This window comes from Falco punctatus (genome assembly GCF_963210335.1).
Source record: "Falco punctatus genome assembly, chromosome: 3".
NCBI lineage: Eukaryota > Metazoa > Chordata > Aves > Falconiformes > Falconidae > Falco > Falco punctatus.
Window position 1 is genome coordinate 107,676,047 of NC_137582.1, and position 18,825 is coordinate 107,694,871.

The 18,825-nt window shown below is 41.2% G+C and overlaps 1 protein-coding gene and 1 long non-coding RNA gene across 7 annotated transcripts in view; one reads left to right on the forward strand and one right to left on the reverse strand.

Annotated features, from left to right (window-relative positions):
* Nucleotides 1-143: 143 nt before the first annotated feature.
* Nucleotides 144-15,460, reverse strand: LOC308061406. Its single transcript, XR_013927200.1, has 2 exons — nucleotides 537-15,460; nucleotides 144-418 (listed from the first exon to the last, which is right to left on the reverse strand). It is a non-coding gene; the product is annotated as an uncharacterized lncRNA (long non-coding RNA).
* Nucleotides 15,461-16,420: 960 nt separating this feature from the next.
* The window catches only part of GNB1 (G protein subunit beta 1), a 45,549-nt gene continuing 43,144 nt past the window's right edge, over nucleotides 16,421-18,825 (forward strand). For 2 of the 6 annotated variants that reach the window (XM_080381316.1, XM_080381317.1), the window contains exon 1: nucleotides 16,423-16,798. The gene's annotated coding sequence lies outside the window, so the exon portion shown is untranslated. Of the gene's footprint in view, nucleotides 16,799-17,414; nucleotides 17,550-18,825 lie in introns of those variants that run through there. The other 4 variants (XM_080381318.1, XM_080381320.1, XM_080381323.1 and 1 more) reach the window with 3 other exon arrangements.

Sequence of the window (18,825 nt, forward strand, 5' to 3'; positions counted from 1 at the left end):
GCCCAGGATCAGTGCAAGATTGCCTAACGAGATGATGGTAGGCATCTTGTGACAGTAGTTTATCTTGCCAGATTGCTGACCTGTTGGGGATCAAATGTCCTGAGAGACAGCACCTTGGATGTAAACATGAAAAAGAATGCTACTTCTTTGTCAGTTTGTACAAGCATTTAATTTTTATAACTTTGATTTCTCTCTTGCTGAGACTCAGTCTTTGATCTGTAATCTATAGTCTTTTGGTCTAGTTCAGAAGTCTCTGTAGTCTGCCTTCCATCCTCTCCACACTTTCCAGATCAGACTAGGCAAGCAGCTTTGTTCAGCTCCGTGGGGCAAGACATGCCAGCCTTTTTACCCCCAAACAACGTTTGCCAAGTGGCTGCATCCCTTGTCAAAAGGCAGTTGTCAGAGACACACCAGTCTTCTGTGAAGAAGATAGAAAGAAGCTGTTCTGCACTGCACATAGGGTCACTTCAGCTCTTTTTAAAGGCAATTTAATTGTGATTAGCTAGCTAACCAGAAGGCCATAAAAATAAACAAACCACGTGTGTTTGGAGAACTTGTCTTCACATCTGTCACGCTAGCTAGATTGCCTTCTTCCACAAGATGGCACAAGGAGCCTAAGTGGCCTATGTGAATGTCCATTTTTCATACACGGTGCTGGAAGTCAACACCTATGAAGTCAATTAAATTTTGTGAGATTATTTGGAGGAAAAACTGTTACACGATTTTCTTTCTTACTTTAAAATTGCATATATAGACTTCTTTATTTTTCCATCTTGATAGAACGCCCCCCATATCTGCTGTAAAACACTGGAATTCAACTGACTTGGGCCATGTGGGAAGTAAAAAAAAAGTTCCGTTATGTTTCACTTTAATACTACAGAAAAATTCTTTGATAATGGGTAGGGTTATCTTTCAATCAAGAGACATCCTGGAGCGTGACAGGCTCCAGCTCTACCACGGATATCCTGGGCATCTATACAACATATCACTTCCAACGTCTTCCCCTGCATTTTCCATTGGTGAACAATTATAGAGCCACAGAGGCTGGAAGGGACCTTCGGACACCACCCTCTTGCTCACGGCCCTGTCCACCCTGGCTTTGAACTCTCCAAGCGTGGAGGTGCCACTGCCTCTCTAGGCAGCCTGCTCTAATGTCTGACCACCCTTAGAGTAGAATTAATTTTTTGAATGTTGAAGTGGAGTTTCCTGCATTTCAGGTTGTACCCACTGCTTCTCACCCTGTCAGCTGGTGCCCATTGAGAAAAGTCTGTCTCTGTCATCTTTATGCCCTTCCATCAGGTATTTCTATGCATTGATAAGATCCCTCCTCAACCATCTCTCCTTGAGGCCATAGAATCCCAGCTTGCTCATCCTCTCTTTATGTCAGATACTTCAATTCCTTAATCATCAAAATATTTTATCTCATCCTTTGTCCAGCTTGTCTAAATCATTAATGAATTTCACCTGAATTTAAGTGTGATATTTAGTGTATTTCTACTGAATGTGAGCCTAGAATAAACAGTTGCATAAAGCAGACCATGGGAAATATCATGTAAGCCGGATACCTGATCACTCTGTTTACCTCCTCATACTGTGCTGGCAGGCTGTAAGCTTTGCTGATGCTACCTATGCAATGGTTTTTATTGCACTACTCAGACTGACATTGCATCATCTCATACAGTGAGAGTTCAACACAAGCTTGTGATTACAGCGGTCAGCTCAGTATGCTGCTGATTTGTGTCCCAACGGTAAGAAAATTGGCAAGATGAAATCAGACAAAGAGCAGAGGAGAGAGAGGAGATGCATCTGCATGAACTGCTTAATCAGAAATGGATAAACTGCTTGAAAGCAGGAAAAAGAAATGCAATCTTCCTACTGCTTTGCATGGTGCTTTTGGGTAGAAGATGCTATATAAAGACCCCTCCTGTGGGAGATCATGCTTTAGAAATACAGGAAACTGCCTGGATTAAAAAAAGAACATAAGGAATAATGGTCTTCCAGGCCAGAAAAGGAAGAGATATTTCCTTTGCTTTATCTAGTTTATCTCATTGTCACCAACAAAAAAAAGTATTTCATCATAGCATGCCCTTGCTGCTACATGTTTCAATCAAAATGATCAGTTATTGACAAAAAATAATTGTCTTTGTTTTCTGATGTGAATTGTAGCTAGTGATACTGTAAATCCTCTGCTCAGTACTATGCTATAAGAATAATAATAAAGAAAGATCAATTCCTACCTCTTTATTTGCTAACACATCCCACTATTTTAGGTACAAAACTTATACCCCCAAATCTCTAAGATTTAATCCTTTAATTGATGTGCAAGATGCTAGGTAACACACGCTAACATAATTAAACAATGGAAAAAGAATCAGAATAAGGGTAATTTGAGCATCTGTGGGATTAGTTTGGCGACTTCTTAATCCGTTTGTAATTGTAAATCATAAAACTGCAAGTGTTTGTGTGTGTCTAATCAATTGATAGTTCCATTAGATACAGCCCTTCTTCCTTCTCACCTCCCGTTTGCCTGCTTAGACCTTGTCCTTTTAGATGGCCATTCGGTGTGTGTTTCTTTTGTGTGTCACTTTGTGCAGTCACTTACCCGTGGTTAACCCAGATGCCCAAACTGGCTGCTTCACAACTCCGAAACAACATTCGGAGAAATGAAACCAAAAAAAAGAGGGAGTTTATTATCAGCTTGGAGATGGGGTGGGGGGTGAAAGAGGCAACTGCTAGGTCTAAAAATTAGCCAGCTTGTTCTTTATGAATTTCCAGAAACACGAGTCCCTAAATCACAGGTCTGCATGCAGAAGGGTCTTTCTTCAAATCCTGTGTATGTCTGCAGTTCTAGTGATTCATATCTTAAACTGTTGCTACATTGTCTTGAATTCAGGGAAGGTTCCAGTATGAAATCTCTGGCACAGGAAGTTCAGCTTCCTCTCCAGATTTCCTTCCTCCACCTCTTTATATGCAGAATAGCAGGGAACATATTTAAGCCTTGCCTGCACAGAGTGAAAACCTTTAAGACTGTAGAGCAGTTTGTGTTGATAACCAATTCCTTCAGCTGAAGTGTTCAAGACAGGCAGCACAGAAGACAGTGGTTCTTAATGATGAGACTTAATCCCTAAAATATCCTGAACTGTTGAGCTGCATTTTGTAACTGCACACAAAGCTGCACCTAGTCCCTAAAGCAAATGTGATCAAAATGGGTGATAAAGGTATCTCTTACTGACATGCAATCCCATTTCCACAGCAAATTAGGCAAGACCCTTATTGATGACAGTGAGAAATTTAGCCATAGTGTAAATTTGCAACAATTTCAGAGTAAGAAAGACTGTGGAAAACCAAGTCTGGAGCAAGTCAACACCTAAGCTATCACTAATTTTAATAGGCTAATTTAACTTCCTAGATTTTTGTCTAGGCTTCAGTGTCCCTTAAAAACAATTTGCTAGGCTCCAGGCTGAGGGCCAGTCTGCCCACTTGTCCAGTTTGAGCCTCAAGCTGAAATACGTCAAAAAACCAGCACTTCCAGAGCCTAGTTATAATGTAGTTTGCATGTTAAATATGCTAGGAAAATGACGATGTTTTAAGAGTGACACAATGTTAAAGACCTCTGAGCTAGGTCTGTAGAAACTGGCACTACTCTGTGGTATATATGTATACATGCAAAGATCCTTGCTAGGATCACAGAACCAATACAGCCAGGGTAGCGAAGCACTGTACACCAGGGCTAAATTGAGGTGTGGCAATACACTGACATAGCTTATGATGCTTTCAGTTCTGATATTTGCCTGTTGAGCTATCTCTGGGATGTGTGGCTATGCTACTAATGCTTTAGTGTATGGCGTATCCATTCCCTGCAAGAATGCTCTCTTGGTATAACAAAACCAGCATGCTGTATTTGCAGAGCACGTATGACTAAGCTCTACCAAGCATAGTTTATTCCATCACCAACCTATCTCCAGAACAGAACATGCTATACTAGGGAAAAGAACAGTAGCAGCACCTGCTTCAGTACCTTTCACCAGCGTAGCTAGAATAGGCACCCGTACAGCTGCAATACAACAGGGAGAGAGAGGCCTGCACAGCTAATCACTCTTGTGATCCACAATGCAGGCTATTTTGAGTAGTTGTACTAGGAAGAGGACAGGCGGAGAGCTATAGCTCTTTCAGTTCCCCTGGACTGAATCTTTGTGTTCCCAAGATCTCTTCTCGCTTCTCTGATGGCTATACGTATGGTGGCAGAAATAAGTACAGAGATCTGGTTTTAGCTGTAGCACAGGCTGAGCAAGCACATTGTTGAAAATAAACTAATGCAATCCATAGACAGAGCAGAGCACTGCTTTTGAATAATAATTGACAGCTTTCTTATGAGACACGTGTTACTAACAGGCAGCCTACCCCAAGGCTGGCAGAAAGTCAAAACGTGAAAGCATAAAAAGGGGGGTCACCTCAGTGCCAAATGCAATTGCTTGCTTTGGGAAGCAGTGAGTGTTTAAAATCCATACCATGTCACCCGCTTGTTCATACAAGAAAAAAGAATACAAAAAGAACCACTGAGTTTTGGTTACATTCGGGTGCTTAGAGTAAGAGATCAATAAACAGGAGTACTGTCAATAAGAAATGCTGAAGGGTGATGCTGTACCTAGACTCCTATCTGCTGACTAGTGCATATTAGTAAACCACATAGTAGTGCTTTTCTCTTTGACGCCAATGTTAATTTTGGCAGTGGAAAGAGGTTTTATTAGAAGTACTGAAAATGTCATTCATCTTTACTTGTATTACATCAGTTGTGAGGATTTAAACCCCAATACAGAACTATGGGGAGATGCAAAAATTGACTAATCTGATCATAAAACTAAAGGAAACTCAAAACAGAAGCTTACATTTAAAAGTACGTTCACTTCTTGCATTTCTAATACTATAAAGGTGTTACTAATAAGACTTGTTTTTCAAGGTCTGTTTCTCCTCTAACATATTCTTTTTAAAGCCATTGCAAGCTAAATTATCTGTAGGTACGTTATGATGGCAGCCTACAATCCATAGGACTGAAAAAATTTAAAAAAAGGTAGGAACATGGAGAAATGAAACTATTTGATTACTTTTTGGAAATATTCTATTTGAAGGAAACAAAACTATTCTTTAAAGTACTATCCAGTAATCTAAGATGTTCAAAATACTGCAGTAAGCTCACATATTTGAAACTGTCATAAAGGTTTTTCATATTTAAGTGGTGAGTAGCATATTGATATGTCTTCCTTCATAATGTTGAATCTTTTCTAGGATGTTCTAAAGCTTTCAGGAGTCACTGGAGTTAGTGGGTAATTTTACTTACTTGCAGGCTAAGATCCATAACCTCAAAATAGGACGCATCAACAATTCTCTAGATTGTTCTGCTGCTGTTATATTACCAATGCAAATCTCTACTGGTACCAGTGTGGTAGAAGTCAGAAAAGATACAATGGTCTTTATGTTTTATTGGATTAGCATAATACACATCAGTAATATAACAGCATAACTCAGCCTAAACACACATGGGCAATGTTGCAGCTCTGTTACTGAGCTTTTGTAGGTAAGAAATTTGCCAGCATGTTGCTCACATTATAATTTAAAACCTAGTTTCCAGCTGTTACAGTTCTCAAGTAAAAATTTCTTTAATGAAGTATCAAAACTCATAATGCAATAATCACCTATGAATAGTTTATTATCAGTTCTGAAAATAGTTTGTTCAGTTAATTAAAAGTTAAAGGCTTTTGGAGAATACCGGGGTTTTTGTGGGTTTTCTTCCTAGTTTTGTGTGTGTTCATGGAGACCTGTTACCATTGAGGAAAATGGGTAGCTTATGTTACTTTGATTATCTATTTTTTGAATGTGTTCCTTGACCCTTTAGAACGACTTAGTCCAAATCTGTTTGTGTTTTAAGGTTTATCAAAATATTTCCCATCAAAATTATTTTTTCAATAAATATTTTGGCTTGACTAAGCAAAAATATACATGTAGAGGGGCTTATTTTTTTTCCATTACGTGTAATTGTCTTTGTATAAAAACTCAGTTTTGCTTGCTGTTTATTTACTAAAGCGTTAATTCTTCCCAAGAGAGAAACTTCCTACTGGCTCAAACACACACAGATATTTCCACATGCAAATACTGCAAAATACAGGAGAAGGATTGTAACTTTTCTCATCCCGTATCCCTGCCAATGAATTTTTGAATCCTATTTCCAGAGCTGAGAAACACTGAATTCAGTAACAGCAGCAACAATAGTTACAATTTCTTCATTTTTTTCCAATCCAAGAATCTTAAAGTACTTTGAAAGCATTACTGGAAGTCTTGCAATACTACTATTGTGCATTGCTATGTCCATTCCCCATTGGTACATATAAAGGAAAGGAGCTAAATAATTCATTCAAAATCAGCCTCCACAGCCAAGCCAAGAATAAATCTGAAAAGATTAGAGTCCCACTCTGGAATTTCAAGCCCATCTTCTTGAAGAAGCCATAACCCATTTGTTTTGTGCTATATGGGGCAACTAGCAACAAGACTGTTATGCAGGCAGGATAAACTGCAAGTGGATTTTTCTTTAAAAGAGATAACCAAGACAGCAAACCATGTATTGACACCCCTGGAGGGAGCTGAAGAGTTATATAGATAGTGGAAGCATGGATAAGAAGAAAACAGAAGTTAGATTTCCTTTAAAGTAAATGACAACATTCATAAACAATAGTTAGCACCAAGGAGATGCTAAGATACGGTATTTGAAACACACAGGACTGAAAAGTCTTTACTTCATATAAAAAACCTGTACAGCCCACATCTTATTTTCAGTGTTGCCCATGGGAGTTATTTCCCTAAGAAATACAAGCCAGCACCTAAAAAAACAAAATAATTTCAACACAGAGTTTTGTATCAAGCCAATCTGTGGATATTGGGGGAAAAGATGGAATGAAATGAAAAAGTTACATTATGGCTTTATAAATCTTTTAAATAAAGATGTAAGAAACTATGTATGTTCCTCTTTATCCAGTGCTGAGTAATTGAAGCTGCCCAGCTCATTGGAAGTAAGGCTGGAGTGTATGCTTACCTCTCTGTTCATGACAGTATTTGCTCATGTTTTTTCTTTCTTTTTTTTTTTATAACCAACTTAAGCATTCAAGCATGCACAATGAAATTCTGGCTGTTACGAGGGGGTAAAACTGCATATCATGTGTTCATGTAACATAAATCTCAGAACTCTTGGAATCGTACTGCTCAGCCTCTGAAAATCTAGTACTATAGGTGACTGTCTCTATCAGTTCCCTTGGGTAGTGGCTTAAGAGCTGTTTCACTTCATGTATGTTTTGTTTTGTTGCTTGGAAACGTGAATTTTGTAAGCACATTTTTTTCTAACAGGTGCTCACAAGAAAAGGTTTTGCAGAATTGGTATTTTTGCTGACAAGTGGTTTGAGATTTGGGATGTTTACTGTAACAGAAACCCGGAGCTTGCAAGTTTTCTTTCTGTAAATTAGAAGACTCACCCCATCATCTTGTATATTTGAAAATTCATGTCCTTTGAATGAGAAGTGTAGACCTGTGCAAGTTCTTTCATCCTTAGCAACTGAACAGCAAGGTAGACAGGGGTCCTGAATACTCCCACTTTGATTCTGCTTGGGTTTTTGCAACTCAATTCTGTAAAGAAATTTCATCCCTTCTGCTCCTCGCATGATCTTCATTAATTTCTCATACTAATTCCTTCTGCTCTGGTGAATAAGGAAAAGCAATATGCAGGTCTTTCTCGGAATCACTGTATTGTTTGGCCTGCTCAGGTTGTGGTTTAATGTACCATTAGAACCAATTTTCTCTTCTAGGTTTTCTGCACAGTGCTTTCCTGTCCAAGACCAGCACAGCAGGGAGTACACATAACCAAACGCACACAACTCGGGACCTGACGACCAGTGACTCTCACTGCTTCTCTCACAACTTCGTGCCCAGTCATGTCATTTAACCATTTTGTATCTTCAGTCTGGAAAGCTCTTAGGGCTGCTTAAGCAACAGCCTCCATTGTCATACAGTCTATGAATAACCCCTACACACCTTATATAACATTCACACTGATTTTTCTGGAGCTGCTTCTGAGATAATAAGATTAGCATGCATTTTTTTGTTCTTTTGAGTTCTCTTCCACTGCAGGAACAGAGTGATTGGGCTGAATTCAGCTGCCGATTTTCTTAATATGGATGACAGAAGTCTACCCGTTTTTCAGACTGTCTTTCATCATTGTATTTTGCTCAGTCCCAGTACACTGTCCCAAATAAATAGATACTTTTGAAGTACAGGATATAACCATTATTTAATCCACTCATTATATTATATATTCTGATGAAATTAATGACTATTTAACATTCTAAGCATGCCTTATCCCTTTCCTGTATCACAAACAGGCTTTGTTTGACTAAACATACATTCTCCAAGGACAGTAGTAAAAGTCCCCTGACTCCAAATATTTTTGCTTTATGAATGCAGTTTTTGTCTTCTGGATTGTGGAATCAAAGCTCTCCTTCAACTGCAGCAATAAAATAAGGTAAGGCTCTTTGAAAGAACAGTGCTCTCATCAGTAACACCAATGTTTGGTAGGAGCTTCATTAGGACACACACCTGTGCCCACTTTCCAAAACTGCTTTGTCAAGAATGGAAGAATGTTCTGTGGGAATCTGACACATAGCTAGGTAAGCAAATTCTTTCTTGTATTTGGAGGTACTTCTCGCAGGCAAAATATACTGCAGGTCTGATGAGTCTGACATCATGGAAAGTCAAGTAGCTAGGCTGAATTCTCAATGTGGATTCTAAATTCTCAGCATCTCCAAGGTACTAGTTGTTTATCTGTTAGTTGCCCAATAAGACAATGATCCCCTTGAGGAAAGTCCGTTTAAATGGGAAATATTTGGCTTTAAGCTTTTCCTCAAACTGCTTAAGCAGTATTCATGCAATGGAAATGTTACTTAAAAGATTGATTACTTCAAGGAAGATATAGAAGTGTGTAGCTGGATGTGTGTATATGTGTACACACACACACCCACACACACCCCCATAGAATCTGATTTCTAAGATTATTGGAACAATGCCCTTTGTTGCTATTATAGCTGCAGGATGGGTGTCCATACAGGAAAACATATTTCCATTTACTTGCTTCTAAATATTTGTGCACTTACTCCTTCATTTCTACCCCAGCTCTGAATGACCTACACTCCATACAGGATATGAGATTTTGAAAAAGATGTTCATACCTTATTTTATATTATCCCTTGTTTCTAGCAATGTTTTCTGTGATTCAAGCCACTGCAAAGCCAGCTATGCTTGTTCCATTTCACTAAGGGACTTGATCGTGTTGAAAAAATAACCATTGGCCCAGGTAGGGCAGCCTCTTTGTCAGGAGTACCAAAGGAATTTAAAAAGCCAAGCTACAGCTTGCCAAGTTTAAAGGTACAGTGAAAAAAGCAAACTAGTAATACACACCTGAATATGAAGCAAAACCAGAACAAAACCTTGTACAATCCCCAGCACATGGAAAAGAGCTCGGACACAATTCTGATTGTACGAAAAGAGCACCAAAACCCTATTTTTCTGGCTCTCTCAATATGGGTTTCTATAAATAGAAGGAAAAAAAACAGATAAAGTGGTTCTTAAGTGTACAAACAGGCTTGGACCAATGTTAAGACATCCATATACTTCAAGGTTGGCAGATGACCATATAGATTACAAAATTACATATTCGTATTGCACTATATGATTGTATCACAGTATAAAATTATGGCACCGACTGCAAGGAATATTAGGTCCAGGTTCAAGCAACCCTAACACTTCATCTTGCTTCTTTCCATAAACTGCTCGGTGGTAGTGGCTAAGTAATTTCACATCATTATGCATCAATTTCCTATGTCTAAGACGACAGTAGTGATATTTTTTTGGCTTTGGCAAGTGCTTCAAGGTATGCTAAACATAACAATCACACTCAGGATCTAGGCAACAAATTTTTATGATTGTTTTTATGATTAAGTCAGAGATGCTTATGAGCATTGATTTAAAAATGGAGCACAAGGCAATAGGAATGAGATTTTCCCCTGGAAATAAAACTACCTCAGCCAGACTTTATGAGAAAACAAGACTACATATAATGCCCTTTAGGACATATGTAGACCAGTGTATACTGTTCCCATGTAGTTTATTCTGCCTCCGTCAAGAATGAGATATTCAAAGACAGTTATGTAACAGATATGCTTATGACACTCACAGTAACATATACGTACATCAATGCAACAGAATGAAATCTATAGGAAAGCTGTGGGCCTTCACAACTCTCTTCTACTTTGCTTACACACAACAATGGAATTTTTTTCAAAGGATTTTGAAACAACTTGCAAAGTCTCTCAGCAATTCTGAATCGACTGTTCTTGATCCATTTCAGAGATAAGCCACTCTAATCCATACCATAAGAAGTTCAGTATCATCTTCCAAGACTGTATTAGTCAGAAAACTCAGGTATATGGATATTCCTGCCTTTTTGTCCTAAATTAAATGAAGACTCTCAAAACTAGCTCCTTCTACCTCAAAATCTTGTCAATTATATTCTCTTCAGACTAAAACAGTTTCTCTAATTTTATACTTTAGTTATCAGAATTTATTTAAAATAACTCTTTTGTTCCATTGTAATAGGCAAACTGAAAGAAACTGTAAGAATGTAGAATGTAACTAAGGAAACTGAGTTACCCCTCCTTTTTGCTCTGCTTGGCCTCACTGAGTATTTCTATTCAGTATGCTTTTACTTATTTATTTTCTCTAATGAACGTTCTTGATACTTTGCTACCTGGGTCCTTTCTCAGAAAGCAGCAGCCATGATTTTCTTTCAATTGTTGAAGAACTGGCAAATAACAGCAGGTTGGAACAGTTCTGAATCAGGGTTGTTTTTTAAGAAAAAACCCAAAACCTAACCCACAACAAAAAAAACCTGATCCTCTAAATAGACTTGGGACTGAAGCATAGCTGAAATTGAAACATTGTATAAGCTTCATTTAATTTGGGTGGAAAGGCAGGAGGAACAAGGGCTCTGCATTGCGTTTGGGACCAAATGGAGCAAGAACTAAAGGTCAGAACCACATGAACATCTCTATGAATCTCTGCAGTTTTAATGGAATGCACACTATAACAACCAAAGGATACAAAGGCAGACAAAATATTCTGGAATGGGAAATAGTGCTGGTGTGATTCTGGAATATGAGGTGGTGCTTTAACTTACTGTTTTGGGTAAGTCCATCAGAAATGCTCACCTGAGAAGTCACAGATATGTAGGCAAAACATAACTGTTTATTAATTCTGTAGTATTTTTATACCATGTGAGGAGCTATGCAATTTTGAGAAGTGCTGATTTTCCACCCTTCCTTTAGAAAGCATAACATAGCTGTGTGGTGGTAGTTACCCTTTAAAGGAGCATCTTCAATTGTTATAAGAATCACGCAGTATATTTACTCAAATAACAGTATGTAAATTTTGATTATAGAAATGCTATTTTTGTATGCAAAAATTAATTACTTTCTAAGAAATTACAAAAATCCTGACAAAACATTCCATGAAACATGAATATAGCATATTTCTAAACAACATGCAATGGCAATTTCACTTGCAAATAAAACCCGTACTCATTAATACATTGGGGACCTAGTTACATCCTTGCTGCTCTTGTTGAAAAAGAACACCTCCTCTCAGGACAATGCAGTATCTGTCCTTATGTCTTGTTGCTTTTGAACAAGACTTCCTGCTCCTGCAGCCTAAGAAAAGCAGCTGTTGCATTTTTAACCATTATGCTTACAAAGACCTGATATGAATGCCTCCAGAATTACTGCAGTATGCATTACAGCATCATTAAATGAGTGAATGTCACTGTTTCTAAACAATGCAATAAGGCTTTGAGAGGCAAATTGCCTTACAAGTGGATTAGCAAAGGGAAAAAACAAACAAACTAATCTTAAGGTGAAGTTTCCACAGCTTTCAAGGAATATCACATGGCATGGCTACTTGTCATATTAGCTACTAGACTCAAAAATTCAACTGCACCCTCCAGGTCTGCATTTTTAATTGGCTTACGGTTAAAGATACAGCCATGTATCTGACAGAAAATGTAGTTGGGATTCCTGAAGCAGTTCATTAACCTAACCTGTCTAGTCCACTTGTTCGACTGAGGGTTATTGCCTTTGAATAGGCGGGGATGTTTGAATAGGCCACACGTGGCTGTAAGACCAGGATGTAGGAAACATTCCAGTACTCCCACTCCCTGGAAGTACTCCCCCTCTCTCACACAGTGCAAGACCTTTGCAGATGAGGGAAAAAAAATGGCATTTTTTGTTCTTAAGATTCCTAAGTCTGTATTTCACAAATATTCTAAAGCCTCTCAGTAGCCTTCATTTTTACCTGTTGATGGCAGCCACACACACGCAAGAGCAAAAGCAGAGCCTGGAGGCTGAGAGCTACAAAGCAATTTTTCACATGTATGCAATCATTGGCTCTGTTTAAGCAGATGCCCTATTAATCAGGAGTTGGTAAAAGTATAAAACTATGTGTGGCATAATTCTTCACCATTAGCAATACAGAGACAGCCATTTTTTCATTTTAACAACCAATTCCTTTGTATTCCACAAAAGGCTTGAAACAATGTTATTTCAGTCTCGCCACCAGTGTGCTATAGCTGTGTTGTAACATGAGGGTTTTGAATGGCAGAACAGCCTGCAAAAACAGGTGTTCTAGCAGCACACCAGGTATGACAAAGTCCGGGTAGTTTTATCATCATGTTTGAAAGAGCTGAACAAACACACAAACCAGTGAAACTGCCTAAAGGTTCATCTAATTCAGTATGCACTCTATAAAGGGGTTAATATCAGCTGATTGAGAAAAAGGTACAAGAAATTTTGCAACTGAGAACTATGGAGCAACCTGATTACAGGAGAGGTTGTCTTTATATCTAAACCAAGCTTCAGAAGAAAAACTTCTATTTTGGCTTCAGTTGACCTAGTCCTAGCATATGTGGAAGCTGCACCTTAGAGGTTTCACTGTTTTGTGAAACCGTGAGAGTTACATTTCCCGTCTATTTCAGATATTTTAATTTGTTTCGCCTATACTAGGTACTTTGAAGGGGACCAATAAAGATTTGGTTTTGTTAATTATATATATTACAACTTCAGGTATTAGCAGATATTTTAGTTATATTTTCAGTTACAACCAATATTTTTGTAATGTACAGAATCATAAACTCATACATCGAGTAAGTCCACTTATTTCTGGTGATCTGCACACTCCTCCACTGAATGCTACAATCTAGGACAGTTTCTGTATGTATCTTTATGCACATACAAAAAAAAAAAGATTAAAAATCAAAAAGAAATTTTAAAAATAAAGATAATGCATATATAGTACAGGACTATATGAAGGCATCAGAATTAAACATTGTGTTGCACACAGTAATGTGTGATTCCTTTGGCAGATTTTAAAATGCAGCAAAACTGATTTGCCCATTTGAGATTTACAAAACAAAACCACCCCACCCACCCCAGCTGAAACCAACCCTCTGCTCTGTTAAACAACCACTTCCAATCTTTGTAATCCCTCTTCATGCTAGTAGTATAACTATGTATCAATCAAATTTTTCAGTGGAAAATAAGATACAATTACATCACTAGATCAGAAACAGGAACTACTGTAACACTTGTATTTTTACAAAAGAACGGGTGTGGTGAGCGCATTAGTTATGTGTATATGTGGTTATATTCAGCATGTTTGAACACATTCGGCCAGTTTGATTTCCTTACCCAAATTCCATGGAATTAAAGACATGGCAGAGCACAGACCTGTGGAGAGAAATTCCCTTCAGTTCTCATAGAAGAGAGAAAGCATCAAAATCAGAATGCAAGAAAAATTAGAGATTCCTAGGAGAAGATAAGATCTGAACATGTATTTCATTTAAAAAAAAAAAAAACAAACCACCAAACCAAGACAAAATGTTTAGGTACTATAATTATCCCATTACTAAAAGCATGAAAGAGGATTATAAGGAAGAACAGCAGTAAGTATTTGTATGATAAGGCATGTGCAATGGGAAAGAAGCATGCATTAGTTTATTATGATACAGCTAATTCACACAACAATTCTTCTAGTCTGGTAGCAAAATCTCAATGCCACTAATCTCTTGAAGAAACAAAATGTGATTTACTATTTATTATGAACATCAGAACATTATTTTTGTTCATTACACAGATTTCTTCTGTATGATCCAGTGTTAGCTGAAAATTTTCCACAAAGTCTCATAGGACTTATGAATTTTTCTTAGCAAATCATTTTTTTTTAATCCTTTATGTATCATACTTTTTTTCCCCTCACGATGTAGGCCATTCTTTTCTACACAAATGGTGGTGTATCCCCAAAAGGGCATTTTAATGTCTGCTATGCATAAAAGCAATCCCTAGCACACACACATATGCAAAATCGTGAAACTTATCTACTATAAATCTCCCTGAGACTTCTTGACTTAAATATTGCAATAATGTGTATAACTGATACTGAAATCTCTAGAAAACTTTACAAATTTCTAATAAACTTGTGGTGTTTCTTAAGCACTTACATTAATTGGTATATTGCAGATGGGAATGCTAGATGAATGTCCAGCCCCAGCCTCAAGAACATCAACATACATCCTCATCTGCATACAAGTGGCTCCACAGATTTTAATGGGTCAGCTCCTGTCCACAATGCACATGCATGCGTATTTCTTTCGGGGTGGAACAGGAATTATTTCCACACGGTTACTGAGCAGAATATAAGCAATTTGGGACTATATATCAAAAATCCTTTATTCTGAGTTCAGTAGATTTCTTATTTTGTTACTTGTGAATCTCAGGGCAAAGAATTAAAGCTTTAGCACAGCATACAGGTTATTTAAAAACAAGCATTTGGTTATTATAAAACAAAGACTTAACCACACCAGGATCTAATAGCTGTTAGTAACAGACAACCTGAATAATAGCCAACCCACTTTCCTACAATTTAATTGGCAAACCTATTCTTTCTCTTACTAATTAGAGGTAACCACACCTACCTTCCCAGAAAGCATGGCGGTAGTAACAGTTTGTTTTAAATTCTGGAGAAGCTAGCAACTACTAAGGGGAGAATTTGCAAAACTACTGTTCTCCCTAACCTTTTTTTTTGGTTGTGAGGGTTTTTTTTATTTTTACATGTTCTTTCTGGATAGGTTTTTTGATTCAAAATTTGCTATGATGCTGTGGTTTGTTTTTTTTTTTTCCCTTTTATTGTAACCCTAGTTGGGTAGCAAGGTAATTTCACCTCTTAGAAAAGTATAAACAAATGTGGGAACACTCCCCCACCCCTCCCAGATTTAGACCTAATGGTAGAACAAGAAGTGATATAATATTTTATGTATACTTAAGTGTTGTTATTAAGTATTGTTATTAAGTAACAATGTTTTAGTGTGTGAGTGCTGGTGTGAACTGATTCCATCCTGGAACATATATCGTGCCTGGCTTACTTGAGGCCCAGTCTGTAAAACAGAAATGGCATGGTTTTATGTTCCCTAATCTTTTCTTTGATTTGCCCTTGCCTGCAGTGCCTTCCTGAGCAGCGATGGACACTCAAGCTGTGAGAAGAATATGAAAAGAAGGCTCTGGAAACTTTAGCCGTGCTAGTACCCTTATAAGCAACATTAGAAAAAAGAAGTTCTGAGGATACTGAGTTGCCGCTCGCTGTCGAGTTCCTGAGGTAAAGATGGTGAGACAAAGGTGTTTGCTGCTCGCCAGCATTCTTGGAAGTGGCATTTGAAGACCTGTGCCCCTCACTGGTGCTCAGCAGCCCGAGGCGCCTACCTCAGCACTGCCTTACGCCGCTGAAGGGGCGCCGGCCTCTCCTCGGGGCCCTGCTCTCTCGGAGCGACTCTACGTACATAACGTCGTTTGTGGGGCTGTTTCCGGGCCTGTTTTTCTTTTGTTCGCGGCCAGGCTCTTACACGCTTGTTTGCGGCCTGGGCGCGGCGGGGCAGGAGCGAGCCCACCTCCCCTCCCCCTCGCCTCCTCCCCCGGCCTTTGTTCGCGCTGGAGGAGGAAGCGGCGGGAGCGGGGCCGACCCAGCCCGCCATGGGCGGGGGACGGGCAGCCGCGCTCCCCGCTTCCCGCCCGCCCGCCTGACTGGAAGGGCGTTGCCCCCCGTGCGCGCGCGGCGAGGGCCCGGGAGCGCGCACCGTGGCCCCGCCGGCCGCGCTGGCGGGTTCCCCCCCCGCCCCCTTTCTCCGGGCGAGGCGCCGAGGCCTCGGGCGAGGCGCCGAGGCCTCCGGCGAGGCCGGGCCTGCGCTTGCCGTCGGCGGCGCCGCCTGGCAGGGCGGGGCGGTGCCGGGGGCCGGCGGCGGGGCGTGGAGCCGAGCCGAGCCGGGGTTTCCCGGCCGGGCAGCACGGGCGGGGCGGAGGGGGGAGGTTAACCGCGCCCAGGCTCTCGCTTCCCGATGGCTGCGGGGAGCTGAGCGGGCGCCCGGCGTGCGAGGAGGAGTCGAGACCCAGCGACACCCCCCTCCCCCGCCGCGCTCTCCTTCCGACTCGACTCCCCCGGCCGGCGCGGCCGCCTCCCCGGGACCCAGCCGGGCAGAGCGCGGGCGGCTCCCCTCCTCCTCCGCCCCCTCCTCCTCCTCCGCCCCCCTTCCCCTCCCCAGGCCGGCGGGACGCGGGCAGGAGCCGCGGGCGACGGACGTCCCGGCCCGGTTAATGAGCAGCGGCCGGAAGGGCAGGTAACCGTCTGAGGGGAGCGAAAGCGGGGTGTGGGGGTGTGGGGGGGGAGCGCACAAAAGCCTCGTCGCCTTCCCGCCGCCGCCCGCCTCGCCGAGCCCCCCGGCCCCACCCCGGGGCCATCTTCCCGCCGGCGGCCCTGGCTCCCCCTCAGCGCCGGCTCCTTCCTCCTCTGCGCGGCTGCGCCCCGCTCCTCTCCCCCGCCGCCGCACTTCTCCTTTCCCCCGGCCCCCCGCCCCCCGCCGCTCCCTCGGCTCTCGCCTCGCCGGGGCCCCGGGCCGGCCCCCGCCGCCTCGCCCACCCGTTCTCCGCGGCCCCCGCCGGAGAGGAGGAAGGGCGGCTGATGGTTTGTCCACCTCTTAGTATGGCGGGGTTGGAAATAGCCCCCCTCCCCCGCGCTTCCCCACCTCCTCGGTGCTCCAGCTTCCCCTAAAAAAGAAGTGTGTTTGTAGCTGGAGGAGGAGGAGAGAAAGGTGGGGGTGGGACTGATTCTCTCTTGAAGGCTTTAAGGCGAAAAGGGAGGAGACCTTGGATCTTGCGGGGTTCCATTTTTAATTATAATTACGCCGTAGTGGTCTCTGCTAGACGGGTTTGAGGTGTTTTTTTGCACTCGTTAAGGCGCAAAAGGCGAGTTTCCCGAGCCATCCAGCCGGCAGAGGGGATATTTGGAGAGAGATTCAAGAAAAAGCTATGGTGGTGCCGGCTGTAATGGTGGAAAACTGATTGAGAGGAGACGGGGGTGAGACGCCCAGGGTAAGACGGCTTCCAGCAGCCCCCGGCCCGGCGGGGGGCGCGCAGGCTGGCCCCGGCTGCCTGTGCCCGGGAGGGGGGGTTGGGGAAGGGGCTTCTTCCCTTCAAAAGCCGAGCCTCGGGGGGATTTAGACCGTGTATTTGTCGTCCCCCCATGTATCACGGTGCTGCATGTTTCTGTGTGCCCGTAGCAGCGATAACGAAGATCATGGAGGGTGTTTGCTACAATAGAAAAATGGAGTTTGCTCCTCGGAAATGCTCTTAAAGATATCGTTTCGCTTCCCCGCTTCTTACTGAAAGCATTTCAGTATTTGTTTATTTTTTATCCATACCAAGGATATTGAAGGAGCAGGGTTTTTAAATCTACAGCTTTATAGGAAATGAAGAGGTGTAAAGTCTTGTATGTAAATATGAAAGAGACGAGGCGTTCTATTAAAAAAAAATTCTTGTCCAGAAGGAAATCAGAATGATATAGAGGTTGTTGTAAGACATCAATTCATCATTCCTGAAAATGAACTGAAATTTTAACGAATGTGATATTTCATTATTCTCCAACAAAGTCTTGCTTGGGACTCGTTATTTTAAATAAGGCATTCTTCCTAGGATGCCGGCTGCCACGTTATTATGTATTGTCTCCACAGGAGAAAATAGGAGGAAAGGACTGTAAATGTAAGCCTTAAGTGATTATTGAAACAGCGTTTGAGAATAGTTGGCTCAACTTGGAGAGGTGATTTAAGACTGAAAAATTAAACGTTTTGCTGCTGTAAAACATCCGCACCTAATCGCGGGAGATTTATCCCATATTTTAAGCTGATCGCTAAACACAAGGATGTAAATCAAGACAAAATGCTGTTGATGTGTGTGTGAAATACATGTGAGGAAACGAACATGTTAATATCTAAACTTGCTCTAAATGTAATATATATCGAAGGTTTTGTTTCGTTTTGGTTTTTTTTTTCTTCTCCTCCTTCCATGCCTTAGGAAAGGAGAAAGAGAAGGGGTGATAATAGTGTAGTTGTTTTGGTGGCTGCAGATTAGCCAAGGGTGTGTGTTTGATTTTCTTTTTGCTGTGAATGAATGGATCTTTCTGTGCCTGGGCCCAATAGCTGCGACAAGATGGCGTTTGCAGCAAGGCAGCTCTCATTTTTCAACTCCTCCTCACCACAGCTTTGCCAAACTAGATCTTATTTCGTAATTGTATTTTAGATTTACTTTCTCGTTCTTTTTGCTTTCTTCTTTTTTTTGGGGGGGTGGGGGTAGGAGGAGCATTTGGAAGATT